This window comes from Bombus vosnesenskii, unplaced genomic scaffold (genome assembly GCF_011952255.1).
Source record: "Bombus vosnesenskii isolate JDL3184/JDL3185 unplaced genomic scaffold, Bvos_JDL3184-5_v1.1 scf7180000013263, whole genome shotgun sequence".
Classification (NCBI taxonomy): domain Eukaryota; kingdom Metazoa; phylum Arthropoda; class Insecta; order Hymenoptera; family Apidae; genus Bombus; species Bombus vosnesenskii.
Genome location: NW_022882923.1, coordinates 6,321,493 through 6,337,781, shown reverse-complemented (window position 1 = coordinate 6,337,781; position 16,289 = coordinate 6,321,493). Strand labels below are relative to the sequence as shown.

The window sequence follows — 16,289 nt, the reverse complement described above, 5'->3', positions numbered from 1 at the left end:
TCGATCAGTACTTTGTATTTCAGTGGATACCGTTATTTCCCGATGCAAACACAATAAAGAATATTACGGCGTTCTTAGCACACCTTCCTTTGTTTGAAATCTTTGGCTTAGCTTGTACTGTTTATTCGTTTCAATAGTAACTCGCACTTCCTCTTCTTCCAGTTACATCCTTTAATAGCAGGTATTCTGGTGGTACAAACTAAACATGAAAGAGAGTCATGCCTTATTGCTTGAACATTGTCCAATTTAATTTTATTTAAATATTGTTTAATACAAGTATAAGCAACACTTTTAAAAATATAAATATTCTTTTCCTTAGTCCTTCTAGCGAATAAAAATAGGAAAGTTAATGTGACTCCTTTTTAAAGAATATTCAATGTAATATGTAGTAGATGTAATATAATGGGAAAAGTAACTAATAAATATAAATAACTGACTAATATTTGATCGATAGTACAGTTATGTGCATTTAGAAATTTTCTTATATTAAATTAAAATAATATTGTATAATGACCAATTAAAATAATTAAAAACTAAAGTTTAAAAAAGGAGTAGCCTGTGAGAAACGTGAAAGAAATGAGCTTTTTGTTCCATTTTTGCAGACATTATATAGGTATGTGTATGCTGGAAGCATTTCTGATATTACAAAAATTTCCTTTTCTCGTTATTCGCGAGAATTTAAGGCCGATAAATTTGAATAAAATTACGCAAAGTATCGTTGAATATTTTGAAGTTACAGCTCCGTAAACTTACAAAGTTTCACATGTAATATATGTTAAAGAACCTTCGTATTTCTATTCAAAAAGATTTGAAGGAGGTTTCTGCATAATCATTTATAATTTGTTCTTTTGGCAAAGAGAACGTCAAAGAGTTAGATAAAAGCGATTAAATGAACAAGTTCACACTTAGTTGGAATAAACTATTAAGCTATTAAACTATACTTCAAAATTTAAGCTTTATTAATAACAAATAAAATATTGCGATCACGTGATAATTAATTCTATTACAATACACTGTTAAATTCGAATAAATCAATGACAAAAACAATATATAATACACAATTATGAAAAATAACATTGAATTTCGATATTTTTGCGAAGTTTACATGCAGCATATTATATGATATGTTTGTGTCATGCATGTTGGCAAAGTGGTGGAAACCTGCCGTTGTATGTCTTCTGTCGTCTGAAGGGTGTAGTTTGATCTCGTACAGTTTTCCTATTTCGCTTCCAATTTTTATCCTCTAGTGCAGCTATAGGGTTTGTAACTTCTATTGCAACATATTATCTGTGTAGCCTACGTATACACAATTTTCATTGAAATTCTTGCTGGTGTGCTGACATTTGTTACTTTTAATGTATTTAATATTCAAACAGGCATATGAAACTATTCAATTTTTAACTGTATAAACTGACAAATTGATTATAATATGAATTCGATTGGATTGCTACCTTTGTATAATCGACATCTAATTAAATTTCCGAAATTTGAAATCAGAAAAAATTAAAGTAAAACACAGTTAGATATATTGCTTTTATTTCTATATTTATATATACATAAAACATACATATGTTTTATTTTGATTATCACGTTATACGCATTTGAAATGATTATTATATAGTAACTATATTGATTGATAAGGAGATTTTGATTTACAATTTAAAACAAAGAAGAATATAATGTGGAACACTTGTTCAAACGTTTGCTTTGTAGCCAATTCTTTTAAATTTTCATTCATATAGTACATATTAATACGATGACATTAAATAATATTGAATTTATTTTATTTAAGTCTTATAATAAAAAATCTTTCAATGCGGTTCCTGTATAGAAAAATGAACAAAATCGTATTGAAATTATCTTAATTTTTATTCAATGTTAAAATGATATAACTGTAATTTCTCCTCTTAGGGCATTCTGTTTAAAAGTAATTTTTACATGTAACTTGTTTTTAATTAAAGGAACGAGAAGATGTTCGATCTTTCTCATCTTAATATGTCAACATTGACGGTGAAACTACAGGCTACAATCATTGTTTATTTTGTGTGAGTTGCATTCACAGACAAGGTGAACTCGTAGAATAAGGTTTTGCTCGGTATTCCCGTTAAAGCTGATACTTACTTAGTAGTAAGGGATTACACGAGAAGGGGACAGCAGATAAAGGGGTTGAGACAGGAAACTTGATAATCAGAAGTTCGTCTGTCATGACTTCTGATAGAACTACAATCATTCTTTCCGAATATACCTACCAGTTTTAGTCTGTACTAGAGTATTGTACAAATACAGTTTGCAGGAAGTTACCTGCTAACCTGTGTGCTTCACTTTGTTAATTCGGATGGAAGTCAGAAGTTTCGCGATAACATGAATATTCCTGCCGACTCGGGGATAAAGCACTATCGAAATATCTCTGACGAATTTATGGTGATAATGGAAATGTTATTTTCGACGATTTAATTTAATGGGGAATGTTTTAGCCCCGAATGGTTAATGAATTCTACGCCACTTTAGATCCTCCATAGTCCCTTTCTTTCGTTTTAATCAAGAGAATTTGATGGAATTGTAACAAATGATAGAATGGTACAATGTTATATGAAACGTTGGACATATGAGAATTCTAGAAATCGGTCTATCGATTGAGTGGTAAAACGAAAAAAAGGAGTTTGGGAGAATAATATAGAATATTGACGTAATGTTTACAGAATTGAAAAAAATATCCGATTCAGATGGTTTGGTGTATAAATCTAGATGGATATTTATTCTAAACCGAACATACTATTTTTTAAAGACAAATATGTATGTCATTTTTTATCTTTTATCTCAACAGCAATTTGTAACCTCATGCTATTTAATCGTACAAAATTATTTCTAATAAGTACGAATATATATTATATTTAATAAAACTTTAATCAGAAAGTATCTATCGCAGCTGGATTTAAACAAAAAGTTCGTAGTATTTTATTGCTCTAGTATTGTTCGAGTAACAGATCTTTTAGAGGTTTCGATTATTATGATTACTATTGTCTGAGATTTTGCTCGTTTCAGAATTGTACAATCTAAGTGTATAACAACGTAGGAACCAATACAAAACTCTTTCACGCCAAGGAACATAGATTCAAGAGCGAAAATGAACACCAACGCAGAAGGCTCTTTGACCAAATATCGCAGATTCTGCTTCAAAGTAATATGTACTTTCGCGAAACACATTCCTGGCTAGCCTGCGAGCTTCCACTCGCACACATCTCGAAATATTCGTAAATCCCGGCTAGACGAAGCGTAGTGCATGTATAGTTAAAACGTATCGACGTAAGTGCGGATGCATTTGATCTGGTTTAGCCAATACGAAGTGAATTTTCCAATGGCTCTGTTCGGAAACCTTTTATTTTCTATGGGAAACACGATAGGAGAACGTCGTTCAGTAACACCTGGCTCGAGCTATTTACTAAAGGGTCGATCGCGTTTTCCAATGGAAAACCCGTTTTCCGGTGGAAAAGTTAACCTACGTAGAATACCACGCTCTCGTCTTTATTCTGACCAGAAAAACTGATATGTACTATAAGCGTCAGCCAATTTGTTCTTCTTAATCATCGTTGTCGCTTTTAGATCAATTGTCATTCCTTTGAAATTCACTATTTTCCATCTATGTTTCACAATCTTCGTTGCTTTTGGCAAATGGCATTATTATTGATTTTCTATATGTGGATTTGTTCTTTTTTTTTCTTTTTTTTTGCTTTTTACTTCGCGGAATACAGATTTTACTGATACACAGTGAAAAATAAGCTTCGGCTATGTAGAACGTTTGATGGTCACGTGATAACATTTAAAAAAAAAATAGAGATAACATTGGAAAGTTTTGCACTTGATCAGTTAGTAGATGAATATTATTTTGTAAATATCGTTATATAGACACAAGCAATATTCATCCCGGTATATCTATAACGTATTAGAATACAATTTTTTGACGCATCGAATTCTCAAAAATTTTTGGTACACAGACTAGGATTAAGGTCTGTCAACTGAAAAACCAAATATCAACACAAAACCAATCAAAGTTCCTTCAGTGTAAATATTGCTTCGTCAACACAATCACTTTTCTTTTAATAGGCTGTAGTTTAACTATAAAATTGATCGATCAATGTACAGTAATAAAATTTATGTTTATAATCTTCGTAAAATTACTTTACCGCTTTAGAATCTGTGTCTTCTGGTTATTTGGTTCTTACACATTTTCCTAAAGTGATAGAAAACTGGTCAAAATAACTATTATCAGATGTTTGCTTTTCGCGATTGCTAAAAACAAACAACTATTTTTGATAATATTAATGCTTACTTTAATTCAGACAGAAACACAATCACATATAGCTATTTATTTTCTTTATATTGCATTAATTTTAAGTAACATTTTTAGGTACCTGTTACATTAAACGATAGTATTTTGATCTAAATTTAGCTTAAATTTTAAAAGATATGAATTTGCATGGAAATCCACAATCTAATAATGACTATTATAAAATATGTTGACATTTCCAATTTCCAAAGAAATTCGATTGTACGACTCAGAGCCTGATGGGCCTGATTTAAATTCGTCAGGCGTGAAGACAAATCTTAATGTGGAAGCGTCAGGATGCCCTTATTGTTCCACGGTCTGGCCTTTTGTGAGCAAATCGGACTCGCAGACAGGCGGATAAACGCGAGGTACGAGCAAAGAGAGGAGGAGATCCGGTTGTCTACGGTCGAGCAAAGGCAAAAGAAGCCTGGCTTCGTGAAAGACGTGGAATAAATCTTGTGTAGATAGCCGACAGATGAATTGCGATAATAAGGCGGAAATGGCTGGATCGTTTGTCCCTTCCGTTTTCCAGCGAGACGCCGCGATTTTGATTAATTATTAGCCACCTTTGTGGATTAATATCGCCGTGTACCTTGTTTACAATAATTGCGTAGCTGGTTCCGGTAGCTTTATATCGTCCTATTTATTCCTTAAACACGCGAATTACAAGGTTTCAGTCTCGCGAATAGTTGTTCTATCGTGCCTCTTGTCGTTCTTGAAAGGCGGCTCGTTAGGTTACATTTTCCAATGAGGAAATTGATGGAGTCCTACATTAAGATATCGATTACACGCCAATAATCTCTATAAAAAGATGTGAATAAAACGTAAAAGATTTATAATTGAGTCGATCGTATAAGTTCGAAATAAACAAGACACTTCGTCGATTTTTCTTTCGTTCATGGAGCGTTGGCATCGCGTATGTATAGATTTAGCACGTGATTTCCGCGATTTAGCAAACGACCGTTCTAATTTTAGAGACGAATTTGATCCATTACTGCTCTTCTTGGAACTTCATCTTAACAAGTAGGTACTGTATAATCACAATTTTCTGTGGAACAGAGATAAATACAAAACTTCTTATCAGGATAGATAAAAGATTGGCAAGGGAATTTTAGATCTTACCAAGTCGCTAAGTGTTTTATACACACCTTGTTGTAATTTGAATATTTAGTTTATTATAAATGTATTCATGTATAATGTTTAAATTGTAGACATGAATTAATGATTAATCTACTGATTTTGAAGCGTACGTAGTCTTATTTCTCTATGTACTTTAATTAGTGTGAAAAAATACTTTCAGTAATTATCAATTTCATTAATTTACAACAATTAAGATGAAATATCGTTTGTTTATGTCTACTTTATATGAGCAGTAATATTGTAAAAACGAATGAAAATTGACAGACTTTTACTAAGGTTACGATTTCTAATTAAATTTAACCGAGGTTAAGATGATACGCTTTCTTTTATTTTTATGAAAGTATCCTTTCCTAATAATGTAGAGTATAATTCAATCTACAATTATGTGCAAGGAATTACTTCATTATTGGAATTTACAGTTCCCTTACACGTTAAAAACTTTCTGGATGATAACCAAGTATTTCAAACTCTAGTGATAGTTTAAATTATTTTTATAGCAAATAAAATACGGTTTATGGTAAATGAATACATGCCAATTAAATAAATATCGAACGTCTTTCATTTTCTATTCATTTTTGTGCATGTTCATTATTGCCCATATCTTTTCTCTTTTTATTCAAAATCGTCAGTGAATCGAAACGTAAATTACTTTTACGTGCAGCGAACCTTAATTCCTGTGAATGCTTGGAAAATCTTTTCATTCTTTATTATCGGATATTGCCTTTTTTTTAAAATTAATGTACCAAAATCAATCAGAAACAGAGAAGCTACAGGAATAAATAAGTTATACCAAACATTTATTAATGATATTCAAATAATAAACATTAATTTCATATATCTACGTACGACTTTTATGTTAGTTACACGATAGTTTCATTTTGTATTTTAATTAAAGTGATATAAGTATTTTTATTAATGCTTGGTAATTAAATTAAAATCTCTGAAATGCTTAGACTAATCTAAAATAATCTTTATAAGATCATATTATTTGTCTCTCTATTTTTATTATGTTTATTAGTTACACTATTTGAAATACTTCATTATTAATCATTCAATTATGATAGCCCTTATGCAATATAATCTTCAAACGGTTCCATGGTTCCCATTTCTTATCAGCAGATAACAGACAAATCCCTATCTTACCCTTTCCCGACACTCCAGAAGCAAGAAACAAAAACAGATAACAACTCATTAAACGAAACTTTATTAAAGTCGTCGATATAAGAGAAAGAAAGTAAGGACAATTAGTGAAATGTGAATGAGCAGTTTGATAAAACAGACAGGCCGATAAGTGAGCTAACAATGGCGGGACGCAGGTGAAATAAGGGGTAAGGGGTTTCGATTAGCCGGATCCAGGTCCGGGATAAGTTGGAAAAGAGGATGCGCGTCGAAAGGTCGAAAGTGGCGAGGGTGTAGAGTCATGGGGTGCCTGTGTGGTGGGGAGAAGAAAGGGATGGTACCTGCGCCAGATCCTTGGCTTGAAAGGGGCGGTCGGGTATCGCGTTAACGCGCGGCCGGCAGTTTCTCGCGAGCCGCGAGCCGTGTCGTACTGTGTAGATGCGCGCGCAGCTTCGCCTCACTTCACTCCCTTTGCACCTGTCGCGTTCAACTTCGCGCCTCAGCGACGCGACACGGCTGGCTTTCGCGTGGGCTCTTTCTCGACCACCGTTAACCTCATCGTACCGCGAGTCAAGTATACTGCCCGTCATACTAAACTCTACAACATGAGTGATAGTTGCATCTACACGTCGCGTGTTACCGCGTGACGCATCATGAGACACGATTTTCATGCGAATGTTGTCGCAGTGTGTTGTCGACCAGGGAACGTTTGAATCGGTGCAATCGTTTGAGCGGTAACATTCGAAGTAATATACGGTGGAGCATCGTCGAAACTCTTGCTCTTCCTCTCTCTCTCGCTCGCGTATCGATTCAACTAACTCGTTGATTTACGACTTTTTTCTCTCTCTGTGAGACAGAGATCAGTGCGCGGATCATCGATGCAGCGATTGAAGTTCGATTGCTCGTGCCGAATCGATGAAGGCCATTCGAGAATCGAATTGTCACGAGAGCACTTGACTGTTTGAAATTCGGGTGGTGATCGTCGAACTAATTGCCGGTGAGCGTGGCATCCATCATCGTCGTTTTTGGTCTTGATAAGTGGCTTAACTTGCTCGTGACTTCCGTACTCTCGCGAGTCGAGTCGAGTCGAATCGAGAGTCGATTGTGTTTCGAGTTGAATCGCGACGCTGTCATGCTTCATTCGTAAGAAGTATCGCTTTCGGACAATCCCTAATCAGTTTTGTCTCTCGCGAATGATGAAGAGAGAGGAGAAGAGAAAGTCTAATCGTCTTTCTTGACGCGTTGTCATTACGTTCGCGAGTCTCTTTCGGATTCTCGCTATTCAAGGCTCGAGGAATCTCTTTGTCCGAAGTGAACTGTGACAAAGTTAAATTGCGATCGCCGGCGGCGGCTGTGTGTGCGTGTGTGAGATCAGAATTCAGGAGAATTCAGCGAATGGGCCACAAGTGCAGCGGAACTGCCAAGTACAATCGGCTGCTGTGCAACTAAGTGCATCAGCTGGTCATCGAGGTTGCCGAACAAACGTAATTGGCGTTGTCATCATTCGTAAGTGAAAAAAGCTTTTGTTTATATTTTCTGGATTTTTTCCTGGATGGTGTTTATGCCGTTGTTTGTTTGGTTACTGTTAGAGATCGAACTATTTTGCGTGATACGAAATAAGATCGGAAGGTTAAGTATTCACTGTGGAATAGTACGACATGGCACTATGATTAATTTTTAATTGTTGGTACTGTTTACTAATATACTAATAGGAAATGGGAAATATGAATAGGATATAGAGTACTTACGATTAAAGATAACTATCTTCCTATAAACATTTTTTTATTTATGTAATTTTGTTTTATCTATTCATGTAGGTAATTTTCCTCATTATTAGTTATTTTTTCTATAATTAAATATTATATTTTTCTTACTACTAATTAAGATAAATTAGAAGATATATTGATTTAAATTGAAATTTCATCGTCAATTGGTAAAAGGAAAATATTTATCCATAAAGTGTAAACGTAAAATTAAGATGTATCTAGGAAATATGTAAAAAAAATTATTCAGGTCATTGCTTCAATCTTCAAAATTGCATTGCATATACGCAAAATTGTTTATGCTTTCGATATATGGTACTTTTAAACGTATGCACACTTCAAACAGAGTTTCCCTATCAAATTCTACGAAACGACCCCACCGTCTATGTGTCCCTTAATGCTCGAACGGCGATCGATTTCCGTAATTTCCCGTGCACCGGATTTCCTTAAAACGTTTTCTCTCTTTGATGACTAGCCAACAAAGATAAATGTCGAGAACTCGATTTAAGGTGCTTGGAACGGAACGATCGCAGCACAATTTTATTTTCACTTGCGAATGAGTAAACGTGTGTACCAAAAATTCTCTTTTTACTATCGTTTTTTCCACCATCAGCGGAAATTCCCTATCGGTATTTCTACATAAGTAATATGTGGTAAATTCCAGTCGTTCATCTTTATATAAAATTGCTTTCAAGCAAATTTCTCAATTAACTTTTTGTTGTATAAAACGCTTGTCAATGAGAAAATCTCCGCACCAGTATTCCTCAATTCTTCGAATCGTGCATCTTTCTACTAGCAAATTAATTTGTAGCAGCATTAGTGCTACTTTTCTATTTAAATATTAAACGCTCCACATAGTAAATGATTTCATATAATATAAAACATATGGAAAACGTATTGAAATTGTGATAGTTTTTAATTGTTTCATTTCCAAATACTTATATCCAGGAATCACTAATTAATTGGAATTGTGTAACATTTGATTAATCGTCAATTTTGAAATATCTGCCAGAATCAGTTATAAAAGTGAACTATATTTTAGGATGTGAGTGTCATTATTTTACCAATGTTTAAGCATGTTCGACAAAATCGTAGCAATATTTGTAATATACGTTATATTACCTTTATCTCATTATTATACTATTTGTATTAAATTATATTATTTATCTAGAATCATATTCCAGTAATATATATAAATACACACTATACTATTATAACAGTAATATTCATTATAACATTTCGTAGATGATATAAATCTCTGCTTAGGTTTTTCAGCTGTATTTATAAAAATATATATTTTCATAAACATCATCAACCTGGCAATCACACAGAGATGAATAAACGCTAATAGTCTTCATGATCGAATAGAAATAACCGTACGTTAGTTCTCCAGAAAATGTTCCACGATATATGGAGATTCTGATTTTAAAAGTCCAAATATTCCATTTGCTCGCGGGATTCCATGGATTGCGATCCTTGACTACAGGCAATCTTTCAGTCGCGGTCAAATCGCACGCATTAACATTAAACGTGATTCGACGTGGAAATCCCCTAAAGCGATTTCTCCGGGCTGCCCTTTAAATCTGTCTTAACGTCCGCGCGCAAAGTCGGCGGCAAAGAGCGAAGAGTCTCTGATAATCCGTGGCGTCGTGCTCAAGATTCCTCTGGAGCTTCCTATTTCGCTTCTAATAGTCCCTCGAACGGGTCGAATGAATGGCGAAAATTCGAATCGAAATCGCTTCGCGACCAACACGACCGGTCCGTGTCCTCTCTATTCTTGGCTTACGACGCATCGAGCCTCGTTCTGTCAGCGTGGATCGGTTATACGAACCGTTCAGACCCGTGACACGGCGTAGGATAGGAATACACGGCCGGACAAATCGAGCGTTTCGCTTAAGAATTCCGCGGATGTCTCGATCGTCTTAAATTAACCGCGCCTCCTCGTCCGCGCCTCTAATCGACTTCGACGTGTTCCACCAGCTTCTTCGAAATCGAATTTCCATGGCGGGGATGGTTCAGCGAATGATTCTTTCTTCGATGAAACAGAAAGTTACTCTCGCCGCGTCAAGGCGTCCTGGTAATTCACTTAGCGAACGTTTGGATGTTTTAAGACAGTTATTAAAGTTGGTAATGGAGCAGTTGCGACTCGTTCGTAACTTTTGCGCGTCGCTGCGCTGTCTGTTTGATTAAATTCTAATGGGAATTTCGAATATTTCGGTCATTAGAAAGGAATCGAAGGGAACATTGTTTCGAGAAATAGCGATTGTGCAGTGATTCAGTATTGAGATTATTGTGTAAATTTGTTGTTTGTATTGAAATTTGCTAAAACTAAAGCTTTCGAAGTTACTTATATTTTTGTGTAGGCAATTGTACAGTAACATATATTATGGTTTTTTTTATGTTAGAATATTATGGTATTTAGACATACAGATTACTCCTTTTACAAAGATAGCTTGAGATATTTTGAGATAGTTCTGGGAACGATATTTATAAAGAAAGAAACAAAAGATTCAATTCAATTTGATATTATTATTGAACGATTGGTTTATATATTTTATATTTACAAATTTCACAAAATTATTTTCAGATATCATGCTGTATGATCTTTTCCTATAATGTTAGACAAAGAGCTCATCAGATTTCCATTCTATTAGGTACACAAAATTATTTTAATGTATCTGATATACAAAAAATATCCTTTACATTAATGTCATGAGACATTATCCAAAAATCTTGTCTAATAAATTATGCAAGTAAAAAATGTGAAATGATATGAGATAAAATAAATATTCAACTAAACTAGTTAGACTTAAATAATATTAGAAGTAATATTAATCAAAGAAGAATTGTTTTAAACCAGAAAAAGGAATTTATTTCTAGAAGAACTACTTGAAGTTAAAAAAGAAAATTATCTTTTAAGAGACCTGGATGATGTTATCGATACGAAATTGATCGAACACCATGTCAAAGTATTAATTAAAACGCACGAAATGAAAAGGCGAGCTGTTACACGCGGAGCAAGAGTCGGAAACTCGTTTTGTCGAGGATAAGAAGCAAGCAAAGCTCCTCTTGTACCCGCGATAGATGTCTGTCGCAGGTGTAACGCGAGCGTAACACGGAGCAAACGTAACGACCGATAACCAGTACGCGGGTTTGCGATCGTTAAAACCAGACCAAGTTTCGCGTAACAAGACTGGATGACACGCGGCTGACGTAAACCATTTTATTTACTGCGTTAACTGCACGGATTGCCAAGATTTTACAATGTACTTCGCGTGTCGCTCACGACTGTTCAAACAAAGTCCAGTTCGCTGTTTATTCGTAGAAGTTGGCATTTGTAAGGTGAAGCTTGAAGTATATTGAATTGAAATTTTCGATGAAGTTTGAAATGCCGTCTAAAAGCGTAAAAAGTATTTTAAACGCTACATTATGGCAATGAATTACTTTTGTAAACTGCGTTCCGATAAAAATGTTTGAAGAAAGAAATCAGCGGTGCACTACTTTGTATAACATACACGCGTGATTGATGCATGCGTTGTGTAGGTAAGTTTTTTTTAGTAGAAAGAACGGCGAATGGAAAAAGTTGATTGATATGCGATGTACAGTATCGTTCATAAGTATTCGAACATTTTAGATTTTTTAGCGATATAATGAGAATAGTAAAGATATACAGTAGATGTTATATAACTGAAGGTACTACTTATCATATTTTTATGGAATCAAGGCAATATGAATGTAAATAATATATTTAAAAACTTGACGATAGCAAAATATAACAAATTATAATCACATGCTATATATTTAAATATCCGCCATCACCAGTGCTTGAAATAATTGCTTGAAATAATTGCTATAATTCTGCTGCCAGCTTAGAAAAACTTTTCTCATTCCATTTACATATTGGTTAATAATATGTTTAAAGAATCTGTTTATATAACACGTGTTAGTTAAATTAATTAAATTTGATATGTATTTACCTACGCGGTAATGATATTGTTATATATTAGTCTCAAAAAATTAATATAAATTTAAATTATTACATCTTCTTTTACAATTTTCTATTTGGATTCTGCCGAGAGTAATCGAGCTAGTGAATACTTTTGAATGATAATGTACGTAAATATTATATTCATAAATCTATTTATTAAGGACGAATATTTTTCAATCTGAAGCTGTTGTTGCAGCAAAACTCCTAAATCTCAATATAAAATATATTGTACTAGAATATGCAGCTACATAAATATTGCAGAATTTAAAGCTTCATATCCATGTTCGCAATCAATATTGATTATTATTTTTAATCCAGACGTTACTCCTTTATTCATAATTTCTTTTGTAAAAAAAAATGTCTCTTAATGATCAAAATGCTTTTAATACAAATGCTTCAATTATTTGTAATTAAAAAATGAACGAATGAAATCAACGTTTCGCAATTAAACAATAAATAACTAATTATTGTTACAAACAGTGTTACTGTGCATGCTCGAAAGTTCGTTATTTCTCACCGCGTATCGGGAAATATTTCCCGTCGTATGCCATCGAAATTTAAAGATTCCCAGAGGATATATTGCTGCATATCGGCGTGTATAAATGTGACGTACATTAGAAATAACAACCGATAACTACCATGTAAACCTATATACATACAGCGATATTTATGGCTGGCGAAATATGTGCCAGTAATGGAAGAGCTTTTTTTTTAAAGGACATTTCTTTATCGCGGCTTTTTGCTGTGATGTAGTGCAGTCGCGCGAATTTTCGAGGTCGTCCACGAATTCTATAGAAAAGGGGCGTATTACGAACGTTTTATCCGTGTTGTCTCAATTCTTCAGCCGCGTGGAAAAATGCTCGAGCACAAAACTTAGCTCGTTCAAGACGTAGTCAGAAGATAAGCCGCGTACAAACTTTTATAGGCCTTTCTCTCTCTTCCTCTTTAACAACGTAAACTTGCTTCCATTTTTTAAACGTGTCTTGCCCTTTCCTTTTTCTTCGTTTCTACTCTTCTCTCGTGTTTTATTACACATGCCTTTATTCAGTAGCCAACGTTACCGTACGAGTTTTACGGGAACTTTTACGATGCCGGATGCGTAAAAATGGTCAGAGGCGCGGCCATTAGGTGGTAATTTTTCAAGGTGCGCACCATCGACCAGCACTGATCGACTTAACGAAAATTGATGCTAATACGTCAGTATGCAGACGTTAAAAGAATTTGGGATGCTTCGAGGGGACCTTTAACAGATAGAACGGAGAACTGCAAAGAGAGGGACAGCATTGTCGTGATACGAACGCTTTGCACCGCAAAGTGCGCTGATGTACTTAACGAATTAACAGCATTACGTTGTATTAGCATTATCTACTGTCGAATTGTAAACAAATGATCTGTTTGGATTACGAACTGATGGTAGTAAATGAAGATTCTTTGTAATAAAGCGTTCGTGGTAACGCAATTTATGCAGAGAGAGCGTTTGTATAAATATTCGAGTTGAATAATTATTCCCTTCTGCAAATTCGTATACGGGAATGGATATACAGTTTTATGAATATCAATCATTTGTTCGTTATTATGATCTATTGAGAGTCGAAGAAAACGTGAAAATAGACACATTGAAATTATTGCCTTTCATCTTGTAAATATCAAAGGGTTCTCTTTTCTTCCTGTGTAACTATGTTTTTCTTATATCCTATATCGAATATTGTATCCTCAAATTGGGATGAATTATTAGCGGGAGATTCCTAAATATTAATTTCATAAATTTAAATAAATTTTATTACAAATTTTATCGTGTTCAAATGAAAATTTTCTTCCAACCTTGTTTCTGATTATAATTCACGAGTTACAGACTCTACAATAATTCCATTGTTTCAGGTGAAACTAATAACTATGTAATTAAGTAAACTTTAATTATACGTTTACAAGTCAATGCGGAATACTGCGTGACCGCCAACTTTCGGACAATACCATGTATTAACTCACATACATATTCATTATATTACACGATCCTACGTAAGGTAATCTTTCAAACGCAGCATAAATATTTCCTCAACGAGCAATTTATTATCCATCGTCCGTTATTTGCCTTTTAACAATAATTCGTCAAGAAATATTTTATTCCATATTTCCGGTTCCTAATTGTATCACGATATCACGGGGTCATCCTGCTTGAAAGCATGCAAGCTTCAATGAACGATCAAGATAGCGCCAGCGTAAATTCTTCCGAGTTGCAATATGTAATTCGTTTCCGATGAGGAAACGGAAGTGGCGGATCACGTTCTGTTCGTCACGTTGCGTGTCAGCGTGGAAAGCACGTTGTTCGGAACGGTAAGCGTATGAATGGTCGGACGCTTTGGGAATTCCTCAGGACGCGTCGTTATGCATTGTGACGTGTTTTTGGTGGGCGAATTGAGAAACGTCAGCAGCGTCAAAACGAGGAGAGGAAAGAAAGGGCGCGAGAGAAATGGAAAGTGGAGCGAAAGGGAGGCAAGGGGTTGAAAGGTGGAGGTTGACCCAGATTCGAATCTCTTGTAACCCTGTTTTTCGTTCGGCCTTCGCCGGTAAACAATTCGTGAACTCTGTCGTGCGTGATAGGATCGAACGTTTCTCCTACGAGACAGGGTAAATCCGTGTAATAAGAATCGGAGAACCCCGAGGAGCTTACGAAACAGCACGGAGTCTGTAACTAAAAGTAAAGGACAGGATTGTCGTGTTGCTTCGCTCCGTGTGTTCTGTTCGTGATTGTTCACTAGCGGATAAATAGGAAGCAAAGCGGATTACGATGTTTAGTTGATAAATTGGAGTGGTAGATTTCAAACGGAATTGGAAATGTAATTAGAGTTTTACATATTGAGAATATCTTGATATAAATGGTACGTGTTAAATAATAACTTTTAATAAGGAAATTTTTACTTTGATGCTCTCATTCGTTGTTTGTAACACGTAGGTAGATGAGTCATTGAATATGCAATTCAGAGGGGTGAAAATTTTCGGTTCTATTCTCAGTCGAATAGAAATGCGTAGTTCTAAGTTGTCTGCATAAATTTGAATTTAACTTTCGCGTAAAAGTGATACAATTACTCGTAGAATTATTTACTAAACCAATTCGCCGTTAAATTAAAAACTTGTCGAATAGTAAAATGCAATTAACAAATCAATTAAAAAGTTCGCAATAGAAACAAAACTATAAAAGAAAGATGTTATCTTTGTAATTGTTTCTATTGTTTTATAAATTCAATAATAGGAACATCAGTTTTACATTGTTAAAATATTTACTGATCTGATTATATTCTGAAGTAATTTGTACACTCACGTTGGACGCAAGTTAGTCGCAAATTTAGAATTTTCAGCAATAAAAGCTTAGATTCTAATAAAAAATTTATCTCGTCGTTAATACTCAACAAAAATCTGCAATGCAGTAGCGTACGAATTTAACACTAAGGCCTTTTCAAGCGAATCAGCGAAACCATCTGGAGCACGTGGCGTGCAATTAAACGATATGCAAAATTCACCTGTTGGTTCGTCGACATATGTTTAAAAGAATTCAACGCGCGAACGGATCGCGTATTCAAACTAGAACGAAAATTAGTTTGATAATTAGAGGAAAATTAGCCCGGGCTAGCGACGATTCCAACGAAATAGGTATCGATCTGGGACGAATTAAAATGCAAAACATTGACACGGGTATCCACTTGCCAGTTAAATCTTCATTGGCAGAGAGCGGAGATAGTACATACACGTACATAGGGGGAAATTTTCAATGGGGACCGTAGAGAGGGTTCGGTTTAACGCAATTCATGAGGGCTAATTCGAAATCAGGGCGCAAGGTGACGCCTGATTGATTGCGGTTTACACTGACTTGCATTTTACATGGAAATCAATGCACGGAATAACTGGTTGCACTTGTACGTTTCACCGAATCGTTCGACCGAACACGTAAATGTATGTGTAT

The 16,289-nt window shown here is 34.7% G+C and overlaps 1 protein-coding gene across 1 annotated transcript in view; it reads left to right on the top strand.

Moving 5' to 3' along the window:
- The window catches only part of LOC117230867, a 223,942-nt gene that overhangs the window by 25,204 nt on the left and 182,449 nt on the right, over positions 1–16,289 (top strand). The gene's annotated exons all lie outside the window — the stretch shown is intronic.